At 38.4% G+C, this 27,131-nt stretch overlaps 1 pseudogene; it reads right to left on the minus strand.

Moving 5' to 3' along the window:
- Nucleotides 1–17,192: 17,192 nt before the first annotated feature.
- Nucleotides 17,193–17,875, minus strand: LOC129460363 (platelet-activating factor acetylhydrolase IB subunit alpha2-like; annotated as a pseudogene).
- Between the last annotated feature and the right edge of the window lie 9,256 nt (nucleotides 17,876–27,131).

Here is a 27,131-nt window from a genome sequence, read left to right on the forward strand (position 1 = left end):
TACAACTAAAGGCAAAATAAATAGTACATAAGTATGTATTTTAGCTGATAAAGTTATGTCCCACAGGAGTATGGGTTAAATATTCTGATACTTATATCCACGTATGCAGGAATTGAATAATTACATAAATGGGTGAATGGCAGAGGGTGGGAGCCAGGTTTCTCACTGCTGGAGTGAGAGTTTACAAAAAAGCAAGGGGAGGAAGCTGGAGTGATACATGTAGTAATGAACTGGAATTGGAGACATCAGTATGAACTCATACTTAACTGAATATACATGCAGATGATTACATATAGAAATATCTAGGCCAGACACGGTGGCTCACACCTGTAATCCCAGCACACGGGGAGGCCAAGGCAGGTGAATCACTTGAGTTCAGAAGTTCAAGACCCGCCTAGGCAACATGGTAAAAATGTGCCTCTACAAAAATTACAAAAATTAGCTGGGTATGGTAGCACACCTGTGGTCCCAGCTACCTGGGGTGCAGAGGTGGGAGACTCGTTTGAGCCTGAGAGGTTGAGGCTGCAGTGAACCTTGATTGCGCCACTGCAGTACAGCCTGGGTGACAGAGTGAGACCCTCTATCAAAAAAAAAAAAAAAAAAAAAGAAGAAGAAGAAGAAGAAGAAATCTTTATAGATACCTGTGTATCTGTAAATCTACACACATATGTATTTCCTCGCTCTTTAAGCTCAGAGGGCATAGAGGAGCCAACACTCAAGTAACATGAGCAGAGATCTTGGTTTTTATTCTCCAGTAAAAGAAGCAAGGATTCTATCTTGTTGCTATAACAAGATACCTTAGAACGGGCAATTTATACACAGCAGATTTTGCTTTTCCTTATAGTTCTCAAAGCTGGGAAGTCCAAGATCGAAACACCAGCCTTGGCATCTGATGAGGGCTGCTCTCTGCCTCCCGAATGGCACCTTGTTGCTGTGTCCTCACATGGCAGAAGGTGAAAGGGCAAGAGAGTGCTTCCATTGTCCTCCAGCACTTTTGAAGGGTGTCGCCTCCCAAAGGCTATACCTCTTAATACTGCTGCACTGGGGATTAAGTTTCAACATAAATGTTGAAGGGGACGCCATTACTTAAACCATATCAGGCTCCTTGAAGAACTGACTTAAAACGGCAGATTGTACGTCTGGGACATGAAATATACAAGAATAGCCTGAAGCATCTTATGGTGCCATAAAATAAGTAAGTGCTCAAAGGACAAACAAAAATAACTCAAAATGAAAGAAAGAATGCCAGAGGAATACAACTGAAAGAGCTCTAAGTAGCCAGAGTTGAAACAATTTGACAATAAACAAACAAATAAAGTATTGGATGATAACTTTAAATATAAGATAAATATCCACAAGCCCTACTGATATAAGTAAGGATTGATTAAATAAATGAGGGAGAATAGGCAACTCCTTCATGCAGAAGAATTCCAAATAATTTATGTAAATCTCCACTTTCAAAGATATGGAGTATAACACCTTGTTCCTTAGTGTTGCTGCACACAACACCTCATCCAGGTGATCAAGGTCAACAACAGTGATGTCATGTTGATAGTACATATCCATGATATGATGTAGTGAAAAATAGCATTTTTCCTCTGTAGTTTTCCTCCCCTAAACCCCTAACCCCAATCTAATCATGAGAAGAACTTTGGACAAATCCCAAAAGAGACATTCTGTGGAATATCCCACCAGTATTCCTCACAACTGTCACGGTCATCAAAAACAAAGATAGCCTGAGAAATTGTCACAGTCAAGAAGAACTTAAGGAATTAGGATGATTAAATGTGATATGGTATCTTGGATGGGGTCAGAAGAATGACATTAGGTAAAGACTAAGGAAATCTGAATAAAGTATGGACTTTAGTTAATAGGAATAAGAAGGTATAAATATTGTTTCATTAATTGTGACAAATGCTAATGTAAAATGTTAATAATAGGGAAAATTGAAATCAGGGTATATGGGAATTCCATTATATTTGCAATTTTTCTGTAAATCTAACACTGTTCTAAAATATGAAATTTACATATATAAGAAAAAGTTACTGAAGACAGAATTCCTAGGTAAAGTGCTCAGAGAATAAGGGGTAGGCAACAGGAGAAAGAGAGTTGAAGAAGAAAATAGAGGTAGTTATTTTCTGAGACTTTAATTTGAACTAATTAACAGGTTCACCTACTTCATTCATCTGTTCACCTAACACATATCATTTGCATGTCTGCAGGTACCAGGACCTCTGCCAAGAGATAGAGACACAATGGTGAACCAGGAGATGGCATATCCCCTGTCCTCGGGGAACCAGATGAGTAGAGAAGACAAAATTTACTAAAATAATCATTTGAGTAAATGTAGAATTTCAAGGGTAGTTAGAGTTACAAAGGAGAGGTACACGCTACCATGAGAACACAAAAGGGGCATTTGTGTCCATCAGAGAAACTAAGAAACATGTCCCAGAGCCAATATTTAAACCACCGTGGTAACATATATACCACAGTGAGAGTGTAGGGAAATACTTGAGCTCTTCACCAAATATAACGGCAGCATTTGAGATTTCTTAGCTTCATTTTGTTTGTTGCAGTTAGCCCAGATTGACTGTTGTGCAAACAACTTCCATTTGGTTTAGTTTTTGATAACTCGTTTTATGATAGGCAGCTGCTTCTTATTTGAAGTGAGAGATGAGGTAAGAAAGAATTCAAAAGATTTGAAGGCTACCTGACAGGGTTGCTTCATGATAACAAACAGCCATTCTCAATGTTTGAAATGGAAGGCATTACTTCCTCAGGGTCTTTCGGGTTTTCTCTGTTTTTTGTTTTTTTCAACTGTGTGCTGGTCCCCCCCATTCCAATGATTTCCCCCATAGATAAGAAATAATTGCTTGTTTCTTGAAGAATTTTTTAAAAAGGGCTATCCTAAGGCTGCGTTTCTCATATTTGGCATGAATATGACTAATGTCTATTCTAATCCTTGAGGCATTCTTAAGAGGCAGCATACGAATTTTAAAAAGGCTTTAACCTTTTTCCTTTGCTCATTATGTAAATTCTATTTTTCAGCTTCCCTTTTCCCCCTACCATCAACCCTCCATGCTTACTCCTCTCCCCTTTCTTTTTCTGAATGAGCTTTCTTCTCTTTTGTCTTTTTTCAGGATAGATGTTATTCTTCACATTCTTTCTAGGTGGAGGGGGATATACTAAGCCTATTAATATGTTTACCTTTTTACCTATTTAGAATATGGTGAAGGACAAGGAAAATAAAATGAGTAAGCGGTGCCTTCTGAATAATGCCATGGAGCTTATGGTAATGGCAGAGCCTTTTCTGAGGATTAAAGTGGTAATCTGGCTGCATTGTTAGAGTAAATAGAGTATTCAGCCTTCTAATCTTTCATATGTAACAACAGCCCAAGTATATTAATTATAACTTGAGAAATCAATGTGAGCTTCTAACACACAGGTACCATTTTCCTAAAGGCAGGATGAGACAGTGTTAGCACAGAAATAAAATAATCCTCATAGTCACTGCTCACCTTTGCCCTCATTTTCATTCCTGGTTTTATTCAGGAGTAACTAAGCAGGTTAATGTCACAGAACTGCCTGTGATTATCTTTAGTTTAAACAACAGTGTCTGCCCAAGATAAATGCACGCGTGAGATAAATTTCACCCCTGAGAGCAGTTCATCTTTCCTTCTGCGTGCCATTTTCCCTGTACTGCCCCTCAAATGGATTCTGAACATATAGATTACATTATCACATTAAATAAGGATGAGTAAACTTCAAAGGGTTCAGAGTTAAGATGCACCTGGACTTTTAGATTCTGACTTGAAAGCGAGCTCACATTAACTGTTCCATAAAGCTGTGATGGAGACACCTAATGTCGTTGTCAAATTCCTCTGAGTAATTTTTAAATGAGCCAAACCAAATGCAGGACTTCAGGGCTTGTGAGTTATTCTCTCTAAAGTGATGCTGCAAAGGAACATAACGATTGACAATTTTACTAAAATCATATATTATAAAACTGTATTTGTATCAGTACTCACAGCCAATTGTATACCTACCTAGTTGTAACCACTTAGTTATTACACAAGAAAAAATGTGTGTAAATCGCAGTTTGGGGGCACATAGAAACAACACTATATACAAATTATAATTTGTATTCATTGGTTTATTCCTTTATTTATTCATTCAACAAATACGCATGGGGCTTCCACTGCATCCAACCACCATGCAATCAGGTGAGTCCCTGAGGATATCTTTAGCCACCAGGCTGTGAGCTGAAATGACATGTGTCATTTCTGGGCCAAAGGTTTTAATTGCTGGTGCAAGACTCTCCAGAGCACTCTTCCTCTGCTGGGTGACTGAAAGGTTCACACATCTCAGATGGTTCAGTTATAAGATCAGGGGAACTATTAGCCTGGGTTCTGAGCGTAGCCCTCACTAACCCACAACGGACTTGTAGTCTGGGTGAAAAACAAATCTTTGTTGTGTTAAGCCATGGGATTTTGAGATTGATTTGTTATTGCAGCATAACCTCGTTTATCTTGGCTAGTTAATGGAGTAGTTAATGCCTAACTGGTAATCATGATTATAAAAGTTTCCATGTATTAAGTTCATAGCAAAAATCCTGGAATATAGCCATTATTATCTGCATTGCAGAGATGAGGAAACTGAAGCTCAGAAGGTTAAGTACGTTACTCAAGGTTTCAGGGTTTATAAGCAGCAGAGAAAGGCACTGAACCAAAGCCCCAAGTCCATAAATGTTTTTCCTATACTCTAAGTATCATAATCAGAAGCTACACATACGAATGAAAAAGATATTTTGCAATATTAGAAAGATAATTGCTAATTCATCTATGTAGTTCAAATTTGTACAGTGTCCATAAAACAGAAATACCCCTGTAAACAATGTGTCCCACAATGCATTCTACAAAATCTTCAAGATATTAATAGAACTTGCTCTATGGTCAAATAATTTTGTGAGGCTAGCTATACTATTTGTGTACATAGTATGCATCCATTCAGATTCACTTAACTTCCCCTGTCTCCCAGCTGCTACTGTTGTCTTTTTGGCTATAGCTGCTACTACCTCATCTACCAGCATTACCAGCTCTCTTGGCAAGTATCAGACTACAGCAAGGCCTCCATTACTCCTGCTGCTGTGGAGTTAAGACACAGTTCACTGGTGTGTCAGCAAGACATATTGGTGCTTGCTAGAAATAGATTGCTACTGCATGGCAGCCACCACTTGGGTGAGCCTGAAGCCCTCCCAATGGGCAAAGATACAGGTAGTATACAACAATTGGCCACAGACTTGATATAGAGAAGTACCCGTGATATGGATATGCATTGACTTCTCGGCAGCACAAATGGACTACCTAGTTGGCTAATTAACTAGAATAAATGAAACTAAGGGATCAAAGACTAGCGTGTCTAAGATGGAGCTAGGTAAAGGGATCTGTGGAAATGAGTAAAAACAAGCCAGCTTTGATAGCTTTAGAGATCAAAGAAGAATGTCTCTAAAAAGATCACATTTGAGGGAAATACAGTAAGACTTTCCTTGATACTCAATGCCCTCCGGTTGCTCACGACTGTAGCTTTTACCATACAACCCTATTTCTTCTGATCTCAATATGGAACTAATCTATATTTATATGAAAACCATCACCCTGCCAAAATTACATGTCTATTGTAAGCCCTTCAAGAGTGTAATGTAAATGAATAGGTGGTGGGGGCAGATATGCACTACAGCAGCAAAATGGTAGAGGAACTAGCTCTGAGCAAGACAGCCCTTTGGTGCTTCCTGGGTCAGAGTCATCAGCTCTGCCTGAGGAGTCTAATTCTTCAGTAGTATCGGCATCTCCCATGAATGTGCCCATTCTGCCCAGTATATAGGCTTCTAAAAGCTTAGGGACACACTGGGAACTCTTGAGACAGCACAGGGCTATGTAAGGGTATAGCAAGACTGAAATGTTTGATGAGAGAAAGAAGGGCAAGGATAGTAACATTTGTGCTACCAGCAGTGTTTCTTGAAGCATTATTCCTTACAGTTGTTTTTCTAGGAAGTAGGGGTCCCTGAAAATATGATAGTAATGCTGAAGATAAAGTAGTGAAGTCCTCTCGGATGACATGAACTTGAATCCTGGCTGTGCAACTTACTCAGTAGATAACTCTGGGGAAATAATTTAACCTGTCTCAGTTCTCTCACCTGCAAATTGGGTGTAATAGACAATATCCACTCTGCACATAAAATTATTACGAGTTTTAATAAGACCGTGGTTCTTTCATTATTTGTATAATCTTGGGCAAGTCAATTAAATTTTCTGAGTCCCCTTTTCTTCATGTCATCTCTATATTAGAGGCTTAGTTCCAATAATCACTATGATCCTTCCAGCTCTGATATTTGAGATCTATGCAAATGGAAGTGTTCACTGGGAAATGTCAGAGAAATGTAAATCTGATTATCCTTATAATTTATAATATTTGTATTAGCATTGCTATTTTGAATGCAGCAGTCCTTAGGAACCAGCTTCCTCTAAGAAAAGAAAGAATATGATCTTTGATATTCTCCACCTGGGACTGTTGTCCGTGGCAGGGATGTGTCTCTGGAAAGGCCATTGCTAAGAAGCATGGAGCCCCTTTGCTCCTTCTGCTTGAAATTGATGCCCTTTCCTGCTCTAACCACCAGAGGGGAGACATCATCTGTTTCATGTTCTGATTTACACACAGGCGCTACCAAAGGCAAGTTTGAAATTAATGAACCCACGCCCTCAGAAGTCAGAAGCAGCAGAATCATCAATTTCTCATTGATTTCTAGGCAGGAAGCGGAATGAAGACTCTGCCCTCTCACCTTCTCTCCTCTGCTCTCCTTGGAGGATGAATGGGGTACTGCAAAGGAAACCCGGTTTCCAAAGGGTCATAAAAGTGCTCCTGGAAGTCACCATGTTTTCATTCCTTTACAATGATGATAAACTACTTATTAAGCCTTGGCTATGGACTTGGCACTGAACTCTGTTCTTTGCTAGCATTTTCTTGTTTAATTCTCACAACTCCATGAGGTAAATATTAATCTTATGCCCAGGGCATGAGGGCATATAAAAGGTAAATAACTGAGAAATCAGTAAAATGGGGATTTCAATCTATGTTTGACCCCAAAGTCTGAATTCTAAGCCAGCAGTTCTCAACTTTTTTGGTTGCAGGACTGCTTTACCTTATTAAAAATGACTAAGCGTCCCCAAAAGCTTTTGTTTGTGTGTGTTACGTCTGTGAACATTTATTGTATTAGAAAATCAAGCTGTGAACAACGTAAAGCACAGGAGTATACAAGCAAACATTCCAATAGTCATTGGGTGATACCATCACCCAATGTTATTTGGCCTCTGGAAAACTCCACTGTACACTCAAGAAAGAATGAGAGTAAAAGAGGCAAATGACATCTCAGTGTAATTATGAAAATACTTTTGACTTTGTGGACCCCATAAGAGTTTTGGAGACCAACACAGGTTCCTAAGCCATACTGAGTAAACCACTGCTACAAACTTCTGCATTTTGCTGTATCCTACTGCACACTATGCTAGCATGCCTTGCATGTCTAATGTAATGTTCAAGTTGACATAAGTATCTTCTACAAATCAGAGAGTATCTATAATTCTCAAATGTATTCTGTATAGTAAAGAATGCCCCCTCTCTCTCTTTTGTATTTATTTATGTATTTATATTTTATATTTTTATTTTTTGAAACAGGGTCTTGCTCTATCACCTGGTCTGGAGTGCAGTGGTGCAGTCATGGTCCACTGAGGCCCCCATCTCCCAGGCTCAAGTGATCCTCCTACCTCAGTCTCCCAAATAGCTGGAGCAACAGGAACCCATCACCACACCTGGCTAATTTTTTATTTTTTGTAGAATCAGGGTCTCACCATGTTGCCCAGGCTGGTCTCCAACTCCTGGCCTCAAGAAATTTTACCACCTCGGTCACCCAAATCACTGGGATTACATGCGTGAGCCACCATGCCCAGCCCTCTCTGTCTCTTTTAAATATGAGTTAAAGTCTTTATATTTTTCTCTTCAAACAATAATTATGAAAACCTATACAAATGAAAGGTGGTATTATTGTTATTGCCAACCCTTCCTCTTTACTTGTAGAGTTCTGAAAATCTAAATATTACCAGATAACTTTGCATCATTGCATTCTGTACAAAGAGATGCTATCGGAAGTAGTTCACTTTTACCTTCAGGAGGTATTTATCCAGTGCCTCTCATGTGCTCATCACTGAGGTGGACCCCAGATTTACAATGATGAACGTAACCCAGTCTCTATGTTCAAGAAGCTCAAAGTCTGGAGGAAAGGATAAACAAATCAAATGTAATATATAAAAACAATGTGACAAGATAGGGATATAGGGGCACATTGGAAGGATACCTAATTAAGCTTTCAGTAATTAAAGAAGATTAAAAGATATGCTAGTAATTTTACTGCTATATTTAAAAGTTTCCATTTTTAAATTTCATTCCATTATCTAACTTGATGTCACTTTAAACACTGACTTCCAGTTTCTCCCTGCTATTTAAATGTTGAAGATTTCCTTTTTTACACTCTGACATATCACTTTGGATTTTCAAAGTCAAGTCTCATTGTTATTCCTTCTCTAGGTCCTTTTGTATCATTTCTATGATATCCCTGGTATTCATAATATCTCCCAAATGAGTACCATCTGTGAATTTCATCAGTGCGCTGTCTGTTCCCTATTCTGGCTTATGAATGAAGATGTTAAATCAGAACAGACATTGTAGGGCAGCTGCTTTCTGCCGCACCCCAACAGGAATCGTCTCAACGTTTATGAGATCTCTTCGCTGGCATTCATTACCTTTTGTTTATAGTCCTTCAGGTAGCTTTGAATCCCAAGTGATAAGGATGATGTTCAAGTGAATTTAAAGTTTTGTGATTAAAATTTGAATTGAGACATGGCATGCTTTCTGTTCAGTTCTGAGTTCTGAAAAGCAGTTATCTAACTTCCTCCTCTCTCTGCCTCTATCCCAAAATGACTCTAGTATTTGCTAATAAACTTAAAATCTGCATGTGGGGACTACTTTATCTCAGTGTACAGGATGATAAAATGGAAATTGGTGTCACATTCTGATGTGAGGTGAGAAACTATGATATGGAATTTGAAAGGAATGTTATTTTAAAAATCTGTTAAAAGATTCTCAGCATGTGCAAGAGGTGAGACCCTATTTCTACAAAAAAAAAAAGTCAGGCATGCTGCTGCCTACTTGTGGTCCTAACTACTCAAGAGGCTGAGGCAGATTCAACAAGAAGAGCTAACTATCCTAAATATATATGCACCCAACACAGGAGCACCCAGATTCATAAAGCAAGTCCTCAGTGACCTACAAAGGGATTTAAAATCCCACACAATAATAATGGGAGATTTTAACACCTGACTGTCAACATTAGACAGATCAACGAGACAGAAAGTTAACAAGGATATCCAGGAATTGAACTCAGCTCTGCACAAAGTGGACCTAATAGACATCTACAGAACTCTCCACCCCAAATCAACAGAATATACATTTTTTTCAGCACCACACCACACCTATTCCAAAATTGACCACATAGTTGTTGGAAGTAAAGCTCTCCTCAGCAAATGTAAAAGAACAGAAATTATAACAAACTGTCTCTCAGACCACAGTGCAATCAAACTAGAACTCAGGATTAAGAAACTCACTCAAAACCGCTCAACTACATGGAAACTGAACAACCTGCTTCTGAATGACTACTGGGTACATAATGAAATGAAGGCAGAAATAAAGATGTTCTTTGAAACCAATGAGAACAAAGACACAACATACCAGAATCTCTGGGACATATTCAAAGCAGTGTGTAGAGGGAAATTTATAGCACTAAATGCCCACAAGAGAAAGCAGGAAAGATCCAAAATTGACACCCTAACAAACATCACAATTAAAAGAACTAGAAAAGCAAGAGAAAACACATTCAAAAGCTAGCAGAAGGCTAGAAATAACTAAAATCAGAGCAGAACTGAAGGAAATAGAGACACAAAAAACCCTTCAAAAAATTAATGAATCCAGGAGCTGGTTTTTTGAAAAGATCAACAAAATTGATAGACCGCTAGCAAGACTAATAAAGAAGAAAAGAGAGAAGAATCAAATAGATGCAATAAAAAATGAAAAAGGGGATATCACCCCCGATCCCACAGAAATACAATCTACCATCAGAGAATACTACAAACACCTCTATGCAAATAAACTAGAAAATCTAGGAGAAATGGATAAATTCCTCAACACATACACCCTCCCAAGACTAAACCAGGAAGAAGTTGAATCTCTGAATAGACCAATAACAGGCTCTGAAATTGTGGCAATAATCAATAGCTTACCAACCAAAAAGAGTCCAGGACCTGATGGATTCACAGCCGAATTCTACCAGAGGTACAAGGAGGAACTGGTACCATTCCTTCTGAAACTATTCCAATCGATAGAAAAAGAGGGAATCCTCCCTAACACATTTTATGGGGCCAGCATCATCCTGATACCAAAGCCTGTCAGAGACACAACCAAAAAAGAGAATTTCAGACCAATATCCTTGATGAACATTGATGCAAAAATCCTCAATAAAATACTGGCAAACTGAATCCAGCAGCACATCAAAAAGCTTATCCACCATGATCAAGTGGGCTTCATCCCTGGGATGCAAGGCTGGTTCAACATATGCAAATCAATAAATGTAATCCAGCATATAAACAGAACCAAAGACAAAAACCACATGATTATCTCAATAGATGCAGAAAAGGCCTTTGACAAAATTCAACAATGCTTCATGCTAAAAACTCTCAATAAATTACGTATTGATGGGACGTATCTCAAAATAATAAGAGCTATCTATGACAAACCCACAGCCAGTATCATACTGAATGGGCAAAAACTGGAAGCATTCCCTTTGAAAACTGGCACAAGACAGGGATGCCCTCTCTCACCACTCCTATTCAACATAGTGCTGGAAGTTCTGGCCAGGGCAATCAGGCAGGAGAAGGAAATAAAGGGTATTCAATTAGGAAAAGAAGAAGTCAAATTGTCCCTGTTTGCAGATGACATGATTGTATATCTAGAAAACCCCATCATCTCAGCCCAAAATCTCCTTAAGCTGATTAGCAACTTCAGCAAAGTCTCAGGATACAAAATCAATGTACAAAAATCACAAGCATTCTTGTACACCAATCACAGACAAACAGAGAGCCAAATCATGAGTGAAGTCCCATTCACAATTGCTTCAAAGAGAATAAAATACCTAGGAATCCAACTTACAAGGGATGTGAAGGACCTCTTCAAGGAGAACTACAAACCACTGTTCAATGAAATAAAAGAGGATACAAACAAATGGAAGAACATTCCATGCTCATGGGTTGGAAGAATCAACATCATGAAAATAGCCATACTGCACAAGGTAATTTATAGATTCAATGCCATCCCCATCAAGCTACCAATGACTTTCTTCACAGAATTGGAAAAAACTACTTTAAAGTTCATATGGAACCAAAAAAGAGCCCTCATCGCCAAGTCAATCCTAAGCCAAAAGAACAAAGCTGGAGGCATCACGCTACCTGACTTCAAACTATACTAAAAGGCTACAGTAACCAAAACAGCATGGTACTGTTACCACAACAGAAACATAGATCAATGGAACAGAACAGAGCCCTCAGAAATAATGCCGCATGTCTACAACTATCTGATCTTTGACAAACCTGACAAAAACAAGCAATGGGGAAAGGATTCCCTATTTAATAAATGGTGCTGGGAAAACTGGCTAGCCATATGTAGAAAGCTGAAACTGGATCCCTTCCTTACACCTTATACAAAAATTAATTCAAGATGGATTAAAGACTTACATGTTAGACCTAAAACCATAAAAGCCCTAGAGGAAAACCTAGGCAATACCATTCAGGACATAGGCGTGGGCAAGGACTTCACGTCTAAAACACCAAAAGCAATGGCAACAAAAGCCAAAATTGACAAATGGGATCTAATTAAACTAAAGAGCTTCTGCACAGCAAAAGAAACTACCATCAGAGTGAACAGGCAACCTACAGAATGGCAGAAAATTTTTGCAACCTACTCATCTGACAAAGGGCTAATATCCAGAATCTACAATGAACTCAAACAAATTTACAAGAAAAAAACAAACAACCCCATCAAAAAGTGGGCAAAGGACATGAACAGACACTTCTCAAAAGAAGACATTTATGCAGCCAAAAAACACATGAAGAAATGCTCCTCATCACTGGCCATCAGAGAAATGCAAATCAAAACCACAATGAGATACCATCTCACACCAGTTAGAATGGCCATCATTAAAAAGTCAGGAAACAACAGGTGCTGGAGAGGATGTGGAGAAATAGGAACACTTTTACACTGTTGGTGGGACTGTAAACTAGTTCAAGCATTGTGGAAGTCAGTGTGGCAATTCCTCAGGGATCTAGAACTACAAATACCATTTGACCCAGCCATCCCATTACTGGGTATATACCCAAAGGACTATAAATCATGCTGCTATAAAGACACATGCACACGTATGTTTATTGCGGCACTATTCACCATAGCAAAGTCTTGGAAGGAACCCAAATGTCCAACAACAATAGACTGGATTAAGAAAATGTGGCACATAAACACCATGGAATACTATGCAGCCATAAAAAATGATGAGTTCATATCCTTTGTAGGGACATGGATGAAACTGGAAAACATCGTTCTCAGTAAACTATCACAAGGACAAAAAACCAAACACCTCATGTTCTCACTCATAGGTGGGAATTGAACAATGAGAACTCATGGACACAGGAAGGGGAACATCACACTTCGGGGACTGTTGTGGGATGGGGGGAGTGGGGAGGGACAGCATTAGGAGATAATACCTAATGCTAAATGACGAGTTAATGGGTGCAGCAAACCAACAGGGCACATGGATACATATGTAACAAACCTGCACATTGTGCACATGTACCCTAAAACCTAAAGTATAATAATAAAAAAAAATTAAGAGAAAAAAAAGGAAAATTTGAATTTTACAAAAATGGATGAATACAAAAAAAAAAAAAAAAGAAGCTGAGGCAGGAGAATCACTTGAAATCCAGGAGTTCAAGGTTGCAATAAGCTAGGATCTCATCACCAGAGTACAGCATGGTTGACAGAGTGAGACCTTGTTTCTTAAAAAAAAAATGATTCTTAGCCCAGCACCCCAAGGAGGGTAGCAGTAGTTGGATTATTGGAGATTGCAGAGGAGTTTTAGAGGCAGCTGGTGTTTCATGAGTCTCACTCGTTTACTAAAGTGTAGGAGGGTTACTTCCACCTCCACCTCAAGCCAATAGAGAAGGAATTTAGGATGATTCAGAGAACTTGATAACTATCCTCTAAGTTTGTGGGATACTATATTGGGATCTTTCACCCACAACAACATCTGAAGACAAGAATGGGTGACTGTGCTAGGCAGCTTGCTCCTCCAGAATGAATCTGAGCTAAAAATGTGAGGTCATGTGTAGGACATGCCCAAGAGAAAGCCACTTGGGCTCATTGTTGGCTTGTCCAAAATTGGTGAAAGGAGTTCAGCAGAAAGAAGCCAATAGCTCCACTCAATTTCTACTAATGAAGAATGAGAAGTAAGCATTCAGCCAGAATAGAAATGCATTCCTTTAGGTCAAGGAAACTGCAGGTGCAGGTGGGGTGGGAATGGTGCAATTCTGAAGAGCCCATGTGTAGAGTTTGCTGCATAAAAACACACTTCAAGACTTAGCGGCTTAAAACAACTATTTAGCTCATGATTCTTTAGGTCACCAAGTTAGGTGGAGCTCAGCTGAGCAGCCCTTACAGTCTTGGCTGGCTCACACATGTGTTGTGGTGGGATGTGGGTCAGTTGAGGGGTCACCAGTCTAACATAGCCTCATCTGGAATAGTCAGTCTCTGCCTCACATGGTTTCTCATCATCTAGCAGGCTGTTTTGGTGGCACCAAAGCAAATTTTTAAAGCATGAAAGTCTTCTTGTGGCTGGAATATCTTTGATTCCTTCACATTCTGTTGGCCATGGCAAGTCACAAGGCCAAACCAGACTCAATGGGTAAGGAAATAGATCCCACCCCTTGACAAGAGGATTGTAGTCTTTTTCTGCATCTTTCTGCATGTAACATGAACATGAGCCTGGAGGTGCAGCATCCATTTTGTGACCATGAGATTATACACATGTTGAAGAAGGGCTCGTGCAGAGGGGGGACAAATTGGGGAAATAGATGGCATCTTAATCACATCATTGAGCCCCTACGAACCTGCCCTTTCTACCTACCCCTGTGCTTTTATTGCATGAGACAGGCAAATCTCTCTCCTGTTTAAGATATTATGTATTAGGGCTTTCTGTTACTTGCAGTCAAATATATTCTTGACTGATGCAACACATTTTCATAGAAGATGAGCTAAACTGAGCTGTACAACTAAAGAGGTATCAAATAAAGAGAAGAGTCATAAAAGATGGATTAAGAATTATGTGACAAAACATCAAAGCAAATAGAATTTTTCTGATCAGAAAAGAAAATGCAGAACTTGGAAAGAGAATTTAGCAAAATTGTGTGAATAGTTAGTGTGCAAAAAATTATGAACAGATTGATCTTTATTTTTTTATGGAAAGAACCAAACAAGAACAAAGATTACTCTGTAAGAAAGATGGTTAGATGAATGAATTTATCTTTGATGAGAACAATGCAAGCATTGAAATTCTTAGTATGGCTCTGAATCTCCTTTTCTAGAAATCTTGATGAATGGAAAAACACCTTTTCTACCTAGGATTAGACCTATTTTTATCTTTGTTTTTTTGAACACTAGTAATGAGGCAGATTTTTATTTAAAGGCTAGCTATTAGAATACTGTTGCCTGATAGCTATGGTAGACATAGAATGTAGTGATATCTGAAGTTTACACACATAAGCAAACAAGCAGAAGCCCAGCTCACAAAGGGATATTTGATCCTCCATCAAGAGAAAAGCTAAAATCGCATGCTCAGTAGTAACCTAATGGGTTTATTTGGACCAAACTCTCACTCTCTGGCAAACAGAAAAAGACCTGGATAGGAAATTGTCTTTGCACACACAAAATCCTGGCTTAATTTTCCTTCCTATACAACTGTACCTCAGCTAAAAAAAAAAAAAAAAAAAAAAAAAAAAAAAAAAAAATCTGTCTTGAAAAAACTCAAAAACCTGGACTACTGAAAATAAAAGGGAAATTTCAATGTAGTAAACACATTTAGTGAGCACCATGTGTATTTTCTGTTATTAATTAATGAAGACCTAATATGTTTTTAAAGTATGTATTTTTAAAGACAAAAAAAAAACAAAGCAAAAACAAATCTAGGAGTCTTGACTAGAGAAAATTCAGCCCAACTTTCAGCCCTCTCAATCAGAAGTTGGTCTCAGCACCAATCAGCAACCTCTCCTCCAGCACACAAAAGCACTGTCATTTGCCTTGCGAGCAGAACATAAAATATATACCTTAGCTGTTGAATTTGAACATTAAGCAGAATCACTGCAGATCACATTTTGATGGGTTACTTCAATACCCACCTGGTCTAGTTCAAAATATCTGTCTGTACATCCAGTTTATACATATTCCATAGGTATATTGAACAATATGACATCTATTGCCCCATTATTTATTTTTACATGGCAGTTCTTGTAGCCCAAGCAAACATTAAGATTATAAAGAGCTCTCTTGAAGGAAATTCTCAGGTGAAGGTACGTTAATGAGAAACCTTAAAAGTTAAACAAATCTAGTTCTTTTTTACTAAACTGGTGGGATAAAAGCAGAATGGCTATTCTGAAGAGCAGCTTCATTTGTTTCCTCATGGGAAAAGACCAAACTTTTCTGGACTGCTTAATTTAAAAACAAAATCTAAAACTTGAAATAATGGCAGGTATTATGGAATGGGAAGCAGAGGTTTTTGTTTTTGTTTTTTTCCAAAAAAGGAAACTATAGCAGATTTTAAGGGAAAAACAAACAAAATATACCAGAACATACCAGAACACTACGCAGACGCTATAGTGCAGAACACCACACAAGAATGAGTTCTACATTGGTAATATCATGAGAGTAACAGGGGGCTTATACTTCAGAGGAGAGGAAAGGCTGCAGGCATAGGTTTATTATAGACATGATATTTAGCAACATAAAAATGGTACCTTCCAGCTGGGCGCAGTGGCTCACGCCTGTAGTCCCAGCACTTTGGGAGGCTGAGGTGGGTGGATCACCTGAGGTCGGTGGATCACCTGAGGTCAGGAGTTCGAGACCAGCCTGACCAACATGGTGAAACCCCGTCTCTACTAAAAACACAAAAAATTTAGCCAGGCATGGTGGTGGGGGCCTGTAATCCTAGCTATTCCAGAGGCTGAGGCAGGAGAATCGCTTGAACCAAGGAGGCGGAGTTGCAGTGAGCTGAGATCATGCTATTGCACTCCAGCCTGGGTGATAGAATGAGAATCCATCTAAACAAAAAACAAACAAACAAACAAAAAAAAACCAAAAAATCTTCCAAAGCGTTCCCTGCCTGGGGCAAAATTTGTTTTTCACTGCTAAGCATAGGAAGGATTAAGAAAGTGAAACAAATTCCTTTGTAACTATCGCATCTCTCATATTTGAATGGCAAGCGTGTTCAATCTGTTGCTACATGTTAAGAAAATATTGAGCATACATATGAATAAAGCAAAACAAGAAAAAAGGTCAAATTAAGAGCTTTAGAAATTAGAATAAAAATCTGTTTTTAAGCCAAGTAGGTGTGATTCTGATAATTATTACATATGACATAACCCATAGAAAGCAAGGCCAAGAAAAAAAAACTTCATATTGCTCAGTCCTTGGACTTGATATTGTCCTAGGAAAAGCAGTGATAATTCAACAAACGCATCACACATACAACTAAGAAGTCTCCTTCTGGTTTCAGATAAATTTAAACAACAATCTTCCTAGCCTATTTTTTCTCCTGTGTCTAATAAACCTTCTACGTGCAGTATCAGTGTAAATCCCTCCACCCTTTCAAACACTAGATCTGAACATCCAGGAACATTTTGCAATGCAAAGTGCCTTGAGAAAGAGATAGATTCTGTAGTGCCAGTGGCATAACTGATCAAGGAAGCTGGGAAAAGATTAACACTGATGGGAGACAGTCAGGCAATGGTGGTTTGTTTCTTCTTGGGTGTTCCTCCATCAGCTGCATGATCAGTTCATAGACGGCTCTGCAGATCTTTGCATAGCCCTCTCCTGTAAGATGAAGAAAGTCAAATATGTCATGGCAGGAGATGGCACTGTCAGGGTGCATGAAGCCCCCGTCTGTATGCAGGACCTACACATGGGCAAGCTTCAGCAAGGAAACCTCGAGAACTGGTTCACCTTTTCCTCAAAGGGTTGAGCTCCTCACCTCGAGGTAACACATCCAATACAAGAATTTTGCCTTGTGGCTGCCTTATGTTGAGAAATTGATAGAGGGAATGATGGCCTCAATCCCACCTTCTAACTCTACTGCTGTATTTTCGTGGTTGTTTGTTCCTATCCAGACAACAATGACCTTAGGTTTAATATTCTCCAGTTCTCTACTCTTTAGTTTCTACAAAACATGTCCTGTATCTTTCTCAGTTCCAAAATTCAGTACGTGGAATGGGGAAAAAACCTCTCGCCATATCTCGTGTTGCTGCATTAACTGCGCCATGGGGTCTCCCACAAACAGAACATTAGGCTTTTTGTCTTTACCATCCAGGACAAATCTGTTGTGCTGAGATATCCATCTGTCGTCTCCTTGAATATCTTCCACTGCATGTGGAATAGCTGCTGTGTTTCAGTCGACTTGGCTCATTCTACACTCACGTAGAGAGTCCATGGAGGCCTTACAGGGTTGCAGCATTGACGGGTGGTGCCTCGTCACTTGCTCAGTCCCTGCGGCCCCCCTCTGGCGCGGCCCTCCTGGGGCCCCAGCACCAGCAGCAAACTAGAGATATTTTTATCCCAAAGAAAAAGAATTTAGGTAACTTCTTTTTGGTATTTGTCAGCCCTAGATTTCTTTAACAACTTCTTAATTATGCACATAAGAAATAGATACATATATAAAGCAAACATGATTCCTTCAATAGCTTGAGGTAAGCATTTGAGAAGCAAGAGCATATCCTCTAGAATGCTGTGCTAGTAGCTTATGCTTCTATTTCTCTACACTCAGAGTCAGGATCTTGACTTCATGACTCCCCATATGTCTCACACTTAGCTTTATTCAATAAGGGAATCTCTTTTTCTTACAGTGATTCAGTGTTTTTCTGTATCTCCTTCGTAATAGAAAAGTGATTCATTTCACAATCAACCGTCATAGATTTTATAATTAACATTTTAAATCTTGTTTAAATTTTGTCATAGAGCATATTCATCAGTTTGTGGGATTTATTGTCGTAATTTCCTTCAATTGCTCTAGTTTCTATGTACCACCTGAAGAACCCACCATACTGTTAAGTTTTCAGTTCAGATTATCCAGGTTTAGTTATTGCAAATAGTGTACTCATAATACAGGTGATTCTTTCAGTCCTTGAAATATATTCTCCTTCTGTAACTTGCAGCATACCTAGCAAATCAGTCTTATTAAGACAGAATACTATATAGGGGCTATTTATCCTGGTTTAGCCCAATTTGAACATCAAAATCAAGACTAAAGATTATACTAGTGATGTAGTGTCCGTAAAGCTCAGTCACTTGCCCAGAGGATTTACAGACAACAGCAGAATTTGAGAATGACTGAAATCTATACTAAAGGATAAAAACTATGTATGTTTTAAAGTATATCCTTTTTTCCTTTTTCTTTTCTTTTTTTTTCAAGAGACAGTTTCTTCCACTTTGTCATCTAGTTTGAACTGTAGTGGTGTGATCATAGCTCACTGCAGCTTCAAACTCTTGGGCTCAAGTGATCCTCTTGCCTCAGTTCCCCGAGTAGTTGTGACTATAGGAGCGTGCCACCATGCCTGGTGAATTTTTGTGTTTTTTTGTTTTTTTGTGTTTTTTTTTTTTTGTAGAAATGGGATCTTGTTATGTTGCCCAGGCTGATCTCAAACTCCTGGGCTCCAGCAGTCCTCCTGCCTCAACCTCCCAAAGGGCTGGGGATTGCAGACATGAACCACCATGCCTGTTTGGCAAGTTCTTGTATTTAAAAGAAAACTGTTTCTCTGCTCGCAATGCTTTTGATACCAAAGGCATGGGAATTTTTCTTCTTGTACCAACCAGTTCTCTAACTTTCCAGATACAAACTGAGTGTCCTATAGCTTAATTCAATTCTGACACTGACTATGCATAGTTAAGACAGACCTCATAGGTTAAGTCTTCAGTCCCAGAAGACTGCCCTACTGCCAATCACAAGTACTGGTTGCCCAGGGTACCCACAGTTCTGTTCAACTTAGCTACAAATCAAGGGTTCCTGTAATCCTCCCCCCAGGTTCAATAATTTGTTATAACAGCTCACAGAACTCAGGGAAACACTTTACTTAACATTTTTATTACAAAGGATATTATAAAGGCTGTCAATCAACAGCCAGATGAAGAGGTATATGGGGTCAGATCCAGAAGGGTCCTGAACACAGAAACTTCTGTTCCCATGGATTGGGGTATACTACCCTTCTGACACGTGGGTGCATTCGCCAACCTAGAAGGTCTCCAAATTCCAGCATTTAGGGATTTTTCTGGAGGCTTTATTGTATCAGTGTGATTATTAACTCAATCTTCAGTTCCTCTTTCCTCCCCATATGATAGGGAATGGGGCTGACAGTTTCAAGTTTCTAATCCCCATTTGGTCTTTCTGATGACCAGCTCTTATCCTGAAGCTATTTATGAGCACGCTAAGAGTCAGCTCATTAGAACAAGAGATTCTAATATCACCCAAAATTCCAAGGGATTTAGGAGCTCTGTGTGACATTTTTGTCAACCCCATCACTCAGGAAATTGCAGGGGTTTTAGAAGCTTTATGTCAGAACAAGGGACAGAGACCAAATATATATTTCTTACGGTGTCACAATATTCAATAAATTATAAATAAGACACTTTGTGTCTGACAGTAAAATACAGTTTCTCCTCAATAAGAAATTAGATCTATGGGAATACTACCATACCCATTTGGATTTTTCTTATACTGTGTTCTATGACATGCCCATCAGTTGACATGAGAAATGTCTATATGGGACCTTGCTTTAGGACCCTAATTACTAAGTATGATTTATCTCTAGCCTTTGATAATGCTTTTTCTCAAAGAATAGTCTCTAAATCCTAAGTCATCATCAATAACGCTTTATGGGGGAGCTTAGCTTCCCATCTTTCCTAAGCACTCAGGAAGATGCTGTCTCGAAGAGAGGTGGATTTACCACGAAGCTAAGAAAGTGAAACTTTGGAAATCTTCAATTGCACCAGCCCCTTTCCAAGGTTCAGTAAATGTGTAAAATTTGCAAAAACGAAATAACAACCGCAATTACTGAAGGCCATAGTTTCTTTCCACTCCACTCTCCACTCTGTCATACTTTCCTTCAAGTCAGATATTGTTGATGTAGCTGCAGGTAATTTGGGAATCTGACTAAGGGAAAATGGAATTAATCATACATCAATTTGTGTTTAGTGGATGTATTTGTGTAGCCCAGTTCCCTCTGTGTGAAGTCAAGTTATTGCTTGTCTTTCTGTTGATGAAACGGCTTCCGGGCACACTCCCACCATTCATTACACTAACTCACTTAGCTTCTTGACACCAAGGTACAGGGCCAAGGGCCATATCACCATGATATGAGCGTGTCCAGTGGCACAGGAAGAATGTGGGGTTCTGGAGGGGAAACAGGTTGCAACTGTGTGGAACCAGGAACTGCTCCGTGGAAAATCTATCATTAGCAGACATGTAAAATTGAAAAGGGGGCATTCACTTCTCATTAATATCTGATCAGAATAGAATTTCTCTCTTGTCAGGAATATATTCATTATAATATGGTATTTGCAATCACAAATGTTACAAAGATTTTTTTTTGATGGTGACAGTAACAAAGAGAATTTATCACATACAGTATTACAAATAGTGGGTACATCTGTGATAGCTCATATATAACAGAACATGATAATAATTTTCTTAAATTTGTGAGATAGTACCAGTAATTAGTGTTAAAGATAAAATATCTAAATTATTAAAAATAAAAACAGATATTTATCAATATTGCTGAAATGCTGATTGTTTTTTATTTTCCCTAGAAATTACTACATTTGAAAACTATAGTCATTTGAAGAAACAATAAGAGAATATATTGTAGCCAAGAATATTATAGAGCTATGTCAGGCGGTTGAGTAATATAAACATTGTTATTTTTTGTGATGTTTGTGGTATTTGTCAGCTGTTAAAAATCTATTGTTTGTTGGATTTCTATTCGCATTCTAAATAGTCATTCTAATTATTAAGTTATTATTTATAATTTTAGTTGCTTTTATTTTTTGAAAAAGAAGCCTCCCTAAATTGTAAAGTTTCAGAATCACAGAAATTTAAATCCATTCTAACAGGAGTTTTTTCTCTCTCTCTTTCTTTCTCTCTCTCTCTCTCTCTCTCACACACATATAGTTTAGTGCACTTGACCTCTGTGCTATTTGCAATATATACAATGTATACAATGTGTATATTTCAGGGATGTAAAATATATACATACACATATAATATGCTGCAAATAAGGACTACATATAGATAGATTAATAGGTATCTATATGATATATCTACATATAGATATCTAGATGTAGATAGATATAGTTAGATACAGATATACACATAGAAGCACCATATATATGTATGTGTGTGTGTATATATATATATATATACACAGTCAAATCTGACTTCTTGATATTTTAGTTTAGAAAGGGACATTTCAAAACTCTTTCTGATGTAATAGTCACTTATTGGGGGAAGAGGAGGTGGTGTCTGAGTTGATAAGAGAAAATTGCACTCTTCTATGAGCTTCCATTTTAGCAAGAGGTGTTAACCATTTCACATGAATTATGAATTATTATGTTAATGACATTGAAAGCAATCTCCTCCTATATGATTTTTTCTTCTTCCTCCTCCTCGTCTACCACTGCCACCACCTTTAATAAATCTTATACATTTAGTTTTCATTTCACCAAAGAGAAAGAGATCAGGAAAATGAATGCGTCAGAAGGAGTACTTTCAGACATAAGAGGTCCACCTGCCTTCCAGGTAGGGCTGCTCTTCTTGGGAACCAGAGGGTGGCACAGAGCAAATAGCAGATGTAGAACCCACGATTCAGATTAGGAGACTGTTGATGCCAAATGGCAGGTGGCTGGTTGGGGGTTGGAGGAAGTTCTTTTACCAGGGAGGAATATAGACAGACATAAAGTTTTGATAGGCCTAAAGACAGAGCCCAGGTACTTGAGACACAACTAGAGTCTAAATTAGAGATTGCAGAGGGAATGCAGGATGAGTCCATTGCAAACACTCAGAGACATGGATTCAGGGAGTCCTACATCCAAACCAGAAATGGATGCAGGATCATGGATGTAAAGCCAATGTCAAGCATTTCTAGGGCATGAATGGCTTTCAGGACAAGGTTACCAGCCAGTGCCCTGGAAATGGTAGAGCAACTGCTCCAAACTCAATGTTCCCTATTTTGAAGGATTGGATTTGGCTGTTGATTGGGCATAACAGCATGAACTCTAGGGAATCAGGTTCTTTTTTTTTTATGATACACTGTTTTTCTTTTTTTTATTAGTATTATACTTTAAGTTTTAAGGTACCTGTGCACAACGTGCAGGTTTGTTACATATATATATACATGTGCCATGTTGGTGTGCTGCACCCATTAACTCGTCATTTAACATTAGGTATATCTCCTAATGCTATCCCTCCTTCCTCCCCCCACCCCACAACAGGCCCCAGTGTGTGATGTTCCCCTTCCTGTGTCTAATGGTTCCGGGATTAGATACAGATGACATACTTATCAAGGAAAAATTCCAGTTTCACATAGGTATCACTATAACTCTCTTCTCATACTTTAAGGAGGTAGGTGGCATATTTGGAAGGAGATGAAAGATTTGAGGCTTCAGGTTGCAATCTTCTTTCCCAGGATGAAGTCTTTCAACCCTGTGCCTCTCTCCACTAACTAATAGCAGCATCTTTTCATTATCCTGCAAGTAGTTGTTAAAATCATTCATTGATATTAGTGAGGTGAATTTTAAACAATCATTCATTATATTAATAGTGTTGGCCTGCTTCAGAGGTTTTTACATTTTTCTTCTTCACTAAAGAAACATAGCATGTATCCTAGATATTAGAGTTGCTATTATTAGAAGGAATAGTAGCACCATCACTTAATTTTACTTACACATTTTATTACGTTTGTCCAACTGAGTATTATTATGTCCCAGAATAATAGAAGATATTCATAACCTTCAATCTCAAAATAAACCAAAGACTTACAGTTTTCCCCAGATACCTCTAGTCTTGAATTCAAGTATTATTCCTTCTTGCACATTCTTCCATTTTGTTCTATGAGAATTTTAAATATTGCTTCAAACCCCTGAAGGTTTAATGAACTTAATCACGGGCTGTATTTGAACAGACTTCACTGATAATTAATGAGTTGAATGTGTTTAACTATTACTCATTGTCCAAATAAGTGCACAATAAAGTACCTTTATTTAAATGTACAAAATACTCATCTATATATTCATAAGCAATAAATTTATATATTTGGATTTGTTCCATTTCTTTGACTAAGATAAAAATAGAATATTAGCCCATTGATAACATTTTCTTATACTAAAGAAAGATATCACACTTTTGATTATCTATCAACTTTAATATTTGCTGATATGGACAAGCGCCAGTGTCTGCTAAATACAGAGAAGCCTTGGCCTACTTTATTTGGTTTTGACATTTTGCATTTTAAAATGCAGGGTCAAGAATGGTAGATTTTTATCATCTCTCCTTAGCCTTCTCTACAATAAGGAGAACACAAGGAAATTTTGGAAGGAGAAATAATACAGGGCTCATGAGACAAATTTGGTAGAAAGTATTATTTTAAATAAATTCTAAAATGAGACACATTGAGATTTGTTCAGGGAGAGACATGGAATTTTCTTCAAATCATGTAAAAAATCAGGTGAATTCACAATGAATGCTTGGGTTGGAATGGTTATTTTGTAAGCCAGTGCCTCCCATTCACTTGTGTCTCATAAATCTGCCAGACACTGAAGGACATGAGATATTGGGAATCATCCTTTGGAGTTAATTGGAGAAATGGCTGTGCTTGTCTATAGGGAAAAACCTACTGTCATGTGTCAAATTTGGGGGTTACTGACAGAGTATTCAACAGACATGGTAAACCGAGGAAATCAAGCAAATCTAAACCACCGAAGAGAAAGACAATGGCACTACCTTCACGAGACACAGTTAGGTGACAAGATGGAAAAGGAAATAGTTTTGCAGCTATCAGCATCCTGAACAAGAGATTGCATGAAAAACTCAAGCAGATACTGTCACAGGGAGCTAGAACAAGAAAGGAGGAGAGCTAATGAAAGGAATGAGGTGTGTGGGGCAACTATTGAGCATATGCGATTGCTAGCATACTTCTATAAATAGATATCTGGAAGGGAGAATTAGATTAAGAAGGAATTTGGAGTTCCTGCAATCATGGATAGCTGCAAAGTCAGAGAAATATGGTTTAATAACTGGTGTTACCTATTCCTACCACCCATCGTAGCACGAACTAATACAACATAACTCCAAAGAGAATTTTGGAAGAAATTGTGGAATTCCAGACACAGCTTCCTTATAATTTATTGTTACGGAGCACAGACCTGTTATTCAATTATTAAGTTGTCTGAACATTTTCTGATTTGGGTCTGAATAACTATGGCATTCAAATAAAAATATTTTATGCTTACTTGTCTTAGTTTGAGTTTCCTCCAAAGTAGATCCTGATTGCCTTTCAAGCACATACCTCTTCATCCTCTAGCACTCATGATAAATATTGCAAATGGGTTGTTGGAAAGATATTACAGCGTGATGTTATTGGCATGCTCCTGAGCCAAACTGCTGGGTGTGTGGTCTGATGTTGCCATTTACCAGCCATGTGGCCTTTGAGTTGTTGCTTGTCTGTGTCTTGACATTCTTATAAAAAAAATGCTCACATTAATTCACCTCTTAGAGTTGTGGCAAGTATAAAGTAAATTAAAACAAATACTAGGTTTAGAATAGGACCTGGTACATGACAAGTGTCCAATAAATATTAGCTCTTTTTATGATGGATATTTTTCCTGAAAGCTTCAAAACCCTTCTCAAAACAGTGTTCCAGGCAGCCACTGCCAAGTAATCAGAGTTGACACAAGAGATGAAACCAATTTTCAAGTCTCCATCCTCCTTAAAGTGAGAAGATGGATGGCAATACAAGCAGAGGAACCTGGGGTTCCGTATCTATCTGGCTTTGAAGGCTTGGAAATTATAGAATCTTAGAGGAGAAAGAAACCATAAAAGTCAACCGCTCCAACCTCTAACCCACTCTGGAAATTCCTTCTGTAGCGTGCCCTAACACACGTGCATCTTGGGCCCTGCTTGGTAGTCAATGCTCATTACATCATTTAATTTTAGCTTTTAGACATTGCCTTAGGCAGCTTGGGCTGCCATAACAAAATAACATAGACTTGGTGGCTAAAACAACAAAACTTATTTTCTCACAGCTCTGAAGGCTGGGAAGTCCAAGATGAAGATGCCAGCTGATTCAGTTCCTGGTGAGGGTCCTCTTACTGGCTTGTAAACACTCATCTCACTATGTCTTCACATGGACTTTTCCTGAGAGAGAGAGATCTTTTCCTTTTCTTATAAGGCCACCAATTCTACTTGATTATGATCCTACCCTTATGATCTCTTTTAACCTTAATTACATTTAAAAAGCCCTACCTCCAAACACACTCACATTGACAGGTAGAGCTTCAGCATATAAATTTGGTTGGGTGTGGGTGAGGAGATACAATTCAGTCCGTAGCAGAAATTTTTAGTTTCTCTTAGTTGAATTACGCCTCACTATTAATTGCAGTTTTGTTACCAGGAGCAACAGTAATGAGACCTTCCAAGTGACAGAATTTGAAGAATTTAAAACACTTAAAGTACCCTCCCTAGGTTTTACCTTCTGATGCATTGTCCCGATTTATTTAAATAATTTTTTACCTTGACTTCTCACCATACAGTGAACACAATATCCTTTGTTAATTTATATATTTAAAACGAGTATCCACAATTGAAAACAGTTTCAAATGTGATCTGATCAATATAAACTGCCAGGGAATCCAGATCTTCCCTGTTCTATAACTATTCTGGCTTTGCTGCAAGTTGAGATTGCCTTTATTGTATTAGTCGTTGAGTGACAGTTTATAGGAAGTAGCTTACTGCCTGCACATTAGGTACTCAGTAGGCCCGGTTGAATGAAACTGGAGCCCACTCTGATGGAATTTTTGTTGTTGTTCTCACAGTAAGACATATTTTTCGGAATCATCTAGTCTAAAGAACTCACAGAAGACTGGAAGCTAGGCCATTTTAGAGTTCTCTTGAAATTTTGCATTTACATGAAAATGGTACGAAGGGTCTGGACCAGGATGAAGAACAATTCTAATGAACCAATATAGAGAATGCCTGCACTGAAGAAAAACTGAGAATATGTTTTTCATCTCTTTCTAGGACTGCATGGACATAGAGAAAGAGTGAACAAGGGGCATGCTTCTGTTAAGTGTCTTCAGTAATTACTTGAACATGTGACTTGCTGTTAAAGGAATAAATGACATTTACTAAGGATTTAATATATGTCAGCTACTGTGCCAGGCACTTTCACATTATCTCATTAATCCTCTCAACAGCCCTGTGAGGTAGAGGTTATTAGATCCACTTTACAGGGAAGTTATGGGGCTTGCCTAATTTTGCATGCTAAAGGTAATTCTTGCTTTGGCTGCCAAATCCCATGAGCTTTCTGTAACACCCACACTAGTAAAACTGGAGCATACCAGGGGATACTGGAAAGCACAGACAGAAAATGGCACACCACCCTGGGGTATTAATATTCCTG

The sequence above is a fragment of the Symphalangus syndactylus genome, chromosome 13 (assembly GCF_028878055.3).
Source record: "Symphalangus syndactylus isolate Jambi chromosome 13, NHGRI_mSymSyn1-v2.1_pri, whole genome shotgun sequence".
Classification (NCBI taxonomy): Eukaryota; Metazoa; Chordata; class Mammalia; order Primates; family Hylobatidae; genus Symphalangus; species Symphalangus syndactylus.